Raw genomic sequence first — 7,802 nt, forward strand, 5'->3', positions numbered from 1 at the left:
GGCTGGGGATTCGAACCCGCCACCTTAGGTGTATGTGGCTGGCGCCTTAGCCGCTTGAGCCACAGGCGCCGAGCCTAAAACTTTTCAAAAGATAGTAGTTAAATATGCTTAACATTGCATATTTTTAGGATGCTAAGAGTTTTTACTTAAGTTGCCTGATCTTATTTCAATGTAATAGTGCAAAAGCAAAGATTTATTTGTTGTTGTTGTTTTAAATCAACTAGTGTGAATTTTAAACAACAGATTTCTGCTTTCTTAAATAAATCATTTGTATCAAATTCATCTGTTCTTTTTTTAAAAAGGGTGTATCACAAGTGGGTTGCAGCTGGCTTCCTTACAAACGAGAATTTGGATCCCATTAGCTGCTCCAGTGAAGCTCTCCAGTATTTGAGCTTCTTCATTGCTACACAGACTGAACATGGCTTTAGCACAATTACTTAAAGGTCTCTCAATTAGAAATTGCAAGGTAGCTGTCATCAAACTTATATAATGTGGACCAGCCAAGTATCTGGCAAAATTCATATGTGCAACAGATTAAATACCTACATTGTTTTCTCATCTTGAAGCAAATACATTGCTTTTATAGCTAATGGGAAAATCAGATGACATTTCCATTATCTTAGTTTTAAAAATACATACACAACAAATTGTATCTCAAAGTAAAATGTGTGTTTTTAAAATATCACATTTAGGAAGTAGATAAAATAAAATAGTTTTATTTTCATCAGAGTGACATTTTAGCATCCCTTTTAAGACATGAAATATAAACATCATAAGGGATTGATAGCTGTTGAATAAGTAGCATAGTTTCTAAGCATAATGAATTTTACTGCCTGGAAAGCCCATTTAAAATTCATTTTACTTCTAAGCAACATTGTGTCATATGGTAGAAAAAGCACAAGGAGGTATAGAAAGCCGGGGATTTGGTCTTTGCTCAGCCACTAACTGGTAAAGTATAACTTTAGGTGATTCAATCAATCTTTGTGACCCTCAATTTTCTAATATTAAAAGTAAAGTCGTTGAACCACATGGTTTGTAAATTCTCTAGTATCTGGGGAATAGTTAGGTTTTAAATAGTTATTTAGCATATAAACATTAACAAATAAAAATTATCCTCTCTTTTCTTTCCACATTAATTACTGGGTACCTAGCATCGTACAGGTAGAAAGTAAAGCAGTATCTTTGTGTGAATGCCAGAAACTTTAATTAACATTAAAAAACATGTCTGGGTGGAACCTGTGGCTTAAGGAGTAGGGCACCAGCCCCATATACTGGAGGTGGCGGGTTCAAACCCAGCCCCGGCCAAAAACTACAAACAAAAAAAACCCAACATGTCTGACTCTTCTTAGAAACGAATAGAAATGAGGTTTCTAAAAGCCTGTTCTGGTTATTTAGGCAAAACTTGTGATTGCTTATACTAAAAGAATTAATCATATAGGAAGACACTGAAAAAAGTGTGATACCTTCTGATAAAACAGTATGCTCACCCACTTACGTCAGTGAAAAAAGGCAATGTGTTTTTATCCATTTGAACTGAACGAAAGTTATACTTACTGATGAATACTAGGCTACCAGGGAGAGGGAATGGTGACCATCTGGAGCTAAGAAGTTTCCTCTTGGGGTAATCACAGTGATGATGACTTCATAAGTGGCAGAACATAGTAAAGCATTAATCTTTCGTTCCACAAGATGGTGTGCTTTGTGTACAAGCCAGTTGGGGTAATATTTTTATTCTGAATCTAATGATATGCTTCTTAAATGGTTTTCTTATTTTTGCCTTGTTTGTACATCATTTAGAATCCTGCCTCTGGGTCTAACAAATTGCCTGATGTCAGTGCAGTTACATGGACTTGTTCCCAAATTGATAACACATGCCAAGATTTTCTGTATTGCCCTCAATAAACACACTTCTGGGCATATTCTTGACCTTGATTCCAGTGTGAAGTCCAAATGTGTTCCCTTTCAGCAAGAAGATCAGTGTGCCCTGTGGTTCCCCTCTTTGGCTGTGGTTTTAAAAGTAAGGAAATAATCTCTTTATGGTAAATATTATATGCATAAGTATAAGACCAACTGAGGTTTATGAAATATTAGAAGTTATTTGAAACAAAAGTTATAAACTATTTGCAATGAGGTTCACCAATTTTAACCTTTCTGAGAATCTACGTACAGCATTCCAGATCCCCAGATTTTGTCTTTTTTTCTCTTCAATAATAACTTCTGCAACTGAATCCCCTTTCAGATTCTAACTCTTCAATATTTAGAACCCAGGTTAGAGATATTTGACTCTGCTTCTCTGTCTCCTAGATCTTTGTTTCAGAAAGATCTGTATACTGTACATGAGGACACTGGCCATTTATCTGCTCATTCATTCTCTCACTCACTTGTTAAATATTTATTGAGAGCTTTTCTTATGCCAGGCATTGTGTTAATCAGTGAAGAGGCAAAAATGAGATGACTGTCCGTTAAGAGTGACGTGAGAGTAATGGCAACATTAAACCCAATATTCAGCAAAGTAAATGAAACATTAACTTTTTGTTGTTGTTGCAGTTTTTGGCTGGGGCTGGGTTTGAATCTGCCACCTCTGGCATATGGGGCCAGCACCCTACTTCTTGAGCCACAGGCACCACCCAAAACATTAACTTTTTATTTAAAAAAGAATCCTTTATTCCTAATGATTTTCTCTATTATTTTCTATCATTGATTTGAAATAATTGTTTCATTTGTTTTCTGCTTTCTTGTCTTTAATATAGTTTAAGAGTTATTTATGGTTTGAATATCACATCTTCCCAGAAAAATAAAATGATTAGGAAATGTATTTAAACATTTTATGAGTTTTAGTGGCTCTGAGTTGTTATTCGCCTCTACCTTCTATATGAAACTAAATTTATATTCTCATTGCATGCTTGGGTTGTAGAATGTTAGAAAAATGGACAAAAATGGTGTCTGCCAGCAGCAATTTATGGAATGGAACTTGAATGTTATTTAGAGAGGATTACAGTAGTTATGAGCTCAGAGATCAGGAGACAGGACACACTACAAAAGCAAATATAATTGTTAATAGAACACATAATAGAGAGTTTAACTATGTTTAAACAGAAATGAGTAGTTGCTTTCCACTCTGGGAGGGGTTGGTTGTCTTGTTAAAGAGGATCCCAACTCAAACACAAGGCAAAACTGTGATCAAATGCTTTCCTAAACTAGAGGATTCCCTCAGGTGTTTACCTTTAACAGTCTTTCTACTCAGGGCATTAAAAAAAGACATTTTAAAATAAAAAAAAAATTGTGTGTGTGTACTGAGAAAATGATACTACTAAGTTGCAAGGTAATTCTTATACAAACCGAAAATATCTTTTTCTTTCACTCAAACTGAGTCATAAGAACTTCAGTTAAGCCGATAAAAGGAAGAAAGAAGAAAATATTCAGAAATAAAACATGTCCATACTCAACATAGTTTCGAGGTAGTTGGTTAATTACCTTGAGTTGCTACCCAGTGCAATGCTTAGGACTTAAAATTGCTGCAGTGCTGAAAAAAATGAATCCATTCTTACAAGACCCTTTAAAATGTGTTAGTGTTGTTGCTCTGATTTCTAAGACAGAGAAATTTCAAATCATTTCCATAAGAGTACACTGAGCTGGAGGGACTACAGCAAGCTTAAAATACCCTTAGTAAATGAATACTGTTCTGGAGATAAGGTATGTACTCTGCAACACTTAGGGAATAATTCAAGACTAGACATGATTACTTGCTGAAATAGACAATACATGACCAGAGGACAGAGTTAGAAACTCAGATATACAGTCAGCTGCATGCACCGAGACTGGCAGGTTTGACCCGGCCTGGGCCTGCTAAACAACAATGACAACTGCAACCAAAAAATAGCCAGGCATTGTGGTGGGCGCTTATAGTCCCAGTTACTCAGGAGGCTGAGGCAAAAGAAATGCTTGAGTCCGAAAGTTTGAGTTTGCTATGAGCTGTGACACCATGGCACTCTACCCAGGGTGACATAGTAAGAATCTGTCTCAAAAAAAAGAAAAAAAGAAAGAAAGAAAAAAGAAAAGAAAAGAAAAAGAAAAAAAGAAGATGGTTACAATCCTGCTTGTGAAATTTTCCTAAGACAAGAAACAGCAAAAACCAGGCAGGCATTCTCCAGGAGCAGATCTTAAAACTTAGAGAAATGACCAGAAATTTGGGGGAAAAAAACAGAGTCGGGGCAAACATTGTGCAGTTTTTCACATGAGTTCTTCCCTCCTTGCTTTTTTTAAAAAATAAATTCACTCATTCACAAGATTTTCCAACTGCATTCTTTTGACATATGGTAAGAATGTAAACATACTGGATTTATTTCAGGGAAAGAAGTAACCTGATTGATTCAACTAGTACCTCAGAATTTATTCAGTAATGTCAAAAGTCACAACTTCTTTTTATCACTTTGGATTCATAAAATTGCATCCAAGGAAGATATATGCTTGAGTGTGATTGCTCCCAGACACGCGGCTTTCTTCCATCTAGGATCTGAAATAATACTAAAAAGCCAACTTTTACTTGTGTGGGTTGTAGTGGCACTGATCCAGGCTAATTTCCCAACTGCACGTTGTGCCAGACCTGTGAGACAATGAGGATTCATCCTGACAACAGCCATTTGTCTCTCTGGCATCTAAACTTTGGCTTCTTCCGTTGATATCACTGTTCTCCACCTTTAACTAGCTGTCAGATATTGCTTTCCTGAGGTGAGGGCAGGAGTGATGAGCGGGCGAGAATGAGAGCGAACGTGTGAAAAATCAAAAGGATGTGAAAAATTGCCAAAGGATGGAAGAGTTCTAATATCAGAGACGATGCTAGTCTTACATTTTGAAATGAGTAATGCAAAATGCAAAGTATGCTTTAATTGCATGTAGGGAAAGTATACACTGGAATGAAGTCGAGGGCTGCCAAGGATTAAGTCCCTCCCACACCCACGTGTCACCTCGCTAATCAGCAGCAGGACACACTGTTGCACTGTGCTCTCCCCAAAGTGAGATGTCTGGGGATGAAATCAGAGATCATCTGCTTGTGAATATGGGGAAACGAACCCATTTTTACTGCAAGGATTTAATGTGATGTTGATAGTAAGTGACATGATCACTGAAAACAGATGCCATATGGTGTCTTGTTGATTGATGTGCAAATCTCTGACAGCAGAAGCCCAGGTTGTCAGTTCGCCTTCATGGTTGTCTTACTGAGATCTAGTCAGGAAAGAATCCTCTTCGTTTCAAATGTTGGAACATGAATCACGCTGACAGAGGAATAAAGGGTTCTTCTCCCTGGCTGTGCAATTCCAAAATGTAAGCAATAGGGGTGGGGAGAGCTCACTAAAGGTGAGACTCAGGAACTCTGAAATGCCCCTTAACAACTTCTCATCTTTAGATGAAGAAAATTTTCACTTCATAGTTCACGAGGGCCTGTTTTCTTGCTCAAAATGATGTTTTATTATCCTTTCAGATAGTTGCTATTACCTCTAAAGTGTTTGCCGTCTTTCCAGATCTGTGTGTGACAACTTGGGTGAATTTGGGCTTTTGTGGGATGAGGGATTATAGCCCTTCATTATGCTTTTGTGTGAGTTTAGATGCTGTCACTGTACAAAGAGGGGGAAAAAAATGACTTTACCATGTGTGGTAAAAGAGGGACTGAATTAAATTAGAAAACCTCTCAGGAAGCAGCCCGAGGAGCCTTTCCAACTGAACTAAGTTTGGGAGACACGTGCAGCTTGGTTTTAATTGGTGCAGTCTGATTAAGCAAATCAATAGAACGAAGTATTTATAAACTCTAGAATGAGTGTGCTATTTTTTTAACTCTCAAAGAACTCTGTATTGTGTTAGTAATCATATGTGATACTATGGCAACAGAATCACTTGGCAACAACATGAGAAATGATGGTATTGGATGACGTGATGTAGTGGAAAGGAATCTAAACCCAAATCCTATATATACTTCATTCCAGTGGGTGATTATAATTATATTTTCTTTTGATTGATTGGCTCACATGGTATTTGTTTTAATAATATTTATTAGAGATTTTTCAACTATAAAAGCAACACATTTTTCATTAAAAACTTGGAAAATATAAGAAAAATCATCTATATTTTTACTACCCGAAGACAGCCATTCTATTTCTCTATATTCTCTATATTAAAAAAAATACCATATATGCAATTTTACGTTCTACTTCTTCAACTTCATACTATCATGTCAGATAAGTTTTGTGTGAAAGTCTAAATTTTCTTTGATTAGCTACAGTGATAATTATCAAATGAATATATTATGATATTAATTATTTGCTCCTTCATATTTACTACTTATTATAATAAGTACTACTGCAGTGAACACTTCTCTGCAAAGCTGTATCTCTAAATCTTGGTTTATTTTTATGTAATTGGCTCCCTGGCATAGACATAGTAGGTTAAACTATAAAAACTTTTTAAAGGCTTCTGAGAGAAATCATGGAATTGTTTTCCAGAATCGTTGTTTCAGTTTACACTCTCTCTAGCAGTGTGTGATAGGATTCATTTCATGGCTCATTGAAATGGCTGATTTTTGAAACTCTGGAGATTTCGTGAGGCATAGTGGACTTTGGAAGGAGATATATTTGCTGTTTGACTCTTTCCTTAACCCCCCTCAATCCCTCCATGTCCCCCTTTCTTCATTATCAGATTAATTACAAAATACTTGACAAAAAGTGTTATGTGGAAAAAAGTAAAAATGGCACATCATTCATAATTTAAAAATACTTCTCAAGTACCTACTGTATGTGGGATTATATAGTATACAAATTGGACACACCTAATATATTTTTATTTTTGCCAGATGCTAGTAGTCCAGAGAATAAGAAGATGAAAAACTTTGCTTAGGGAATTAGGAGACCCATTCTCTAGTGGGCTGTTTCACTAACTTGCTGTGTGACCTTGCACAAATTACTTAACAGCTTTGGGTCTCTATTACTTCATTAGGAGGGCATTAGATTAAACCAGTTTATCTTCCAAGTGCTTCTGATTCCAAGAGTCCTTGATGCTATCAGAATTATTTTTCCAGAAAGGAATGACTCTTCTAAACTCCTCCTCCTTCAAAAATGCAAATGGATAGTGCCTATAATATTTATTTCCAAAAACATTCACCGAGTTCAAATCTATATTGTTGTATTCTGGTAACTTTCATGTCTCTATTCAGATTGACTTTAAAGAAATATCACAATGAGAGCGTAACCTTTGCATGATCCTTTTGTCAGTTAAACGAAAACAGATGAAAATTATAACAAAGAATCCTTTAAAAATATAAATACACTGCAGAATGTGCCAAATTATACCCTAAGCTTTGTAGTGTAATGGTCACTGGTTTCAGTGGGAATTTCACACAAATCTTTGAAATCAAAATTTAAGCCTTGTAATTACAGTGCAAAAAATATCCTACTCTAAACAGATAGCATCACTTTATCTAGGCTGCAATTAACACTTTGTTTATTTCGTTTTTGTGTATACTCTAAAATATAGTTCTAAAAAGAAAAAAAAATCATGTATTATTTCCTAGCAGGATTTTCTTACAGAATGTTTAGTTAGATGTGTGTTTTTTAAAAAAAAAATAACAGCTTTATTGTGATATAATTCACATGCCATATAATTCACCCCTTTTAAGTGTATAATTCAGTATTTTTTAACATATTCAGAGTAGCATAACTATTACCATAGATGTGTATTAAAATGAAAATATCGGGATAATATGCCTAGTACTTGCTTCTGTTTAATGGATTTGGTGTTCTATATAGATTTTTTTT

The sequence above is a fragment of the Otolemur garnettii genome, unplaced genomic scaffold, assembly GCF_000181295.1.
Source record: "Otolemur garnettii isolate 467f Iridium unplaced genomic scaffold, OtoGar3 scaffold00094, whole genome shotgun sequence".
Lineage (NCBI taxonomy): Eukaryota > Metazoa > Chordata > Mammalia > Primates > Galagidae > Otolemur > Otolemur garnettii.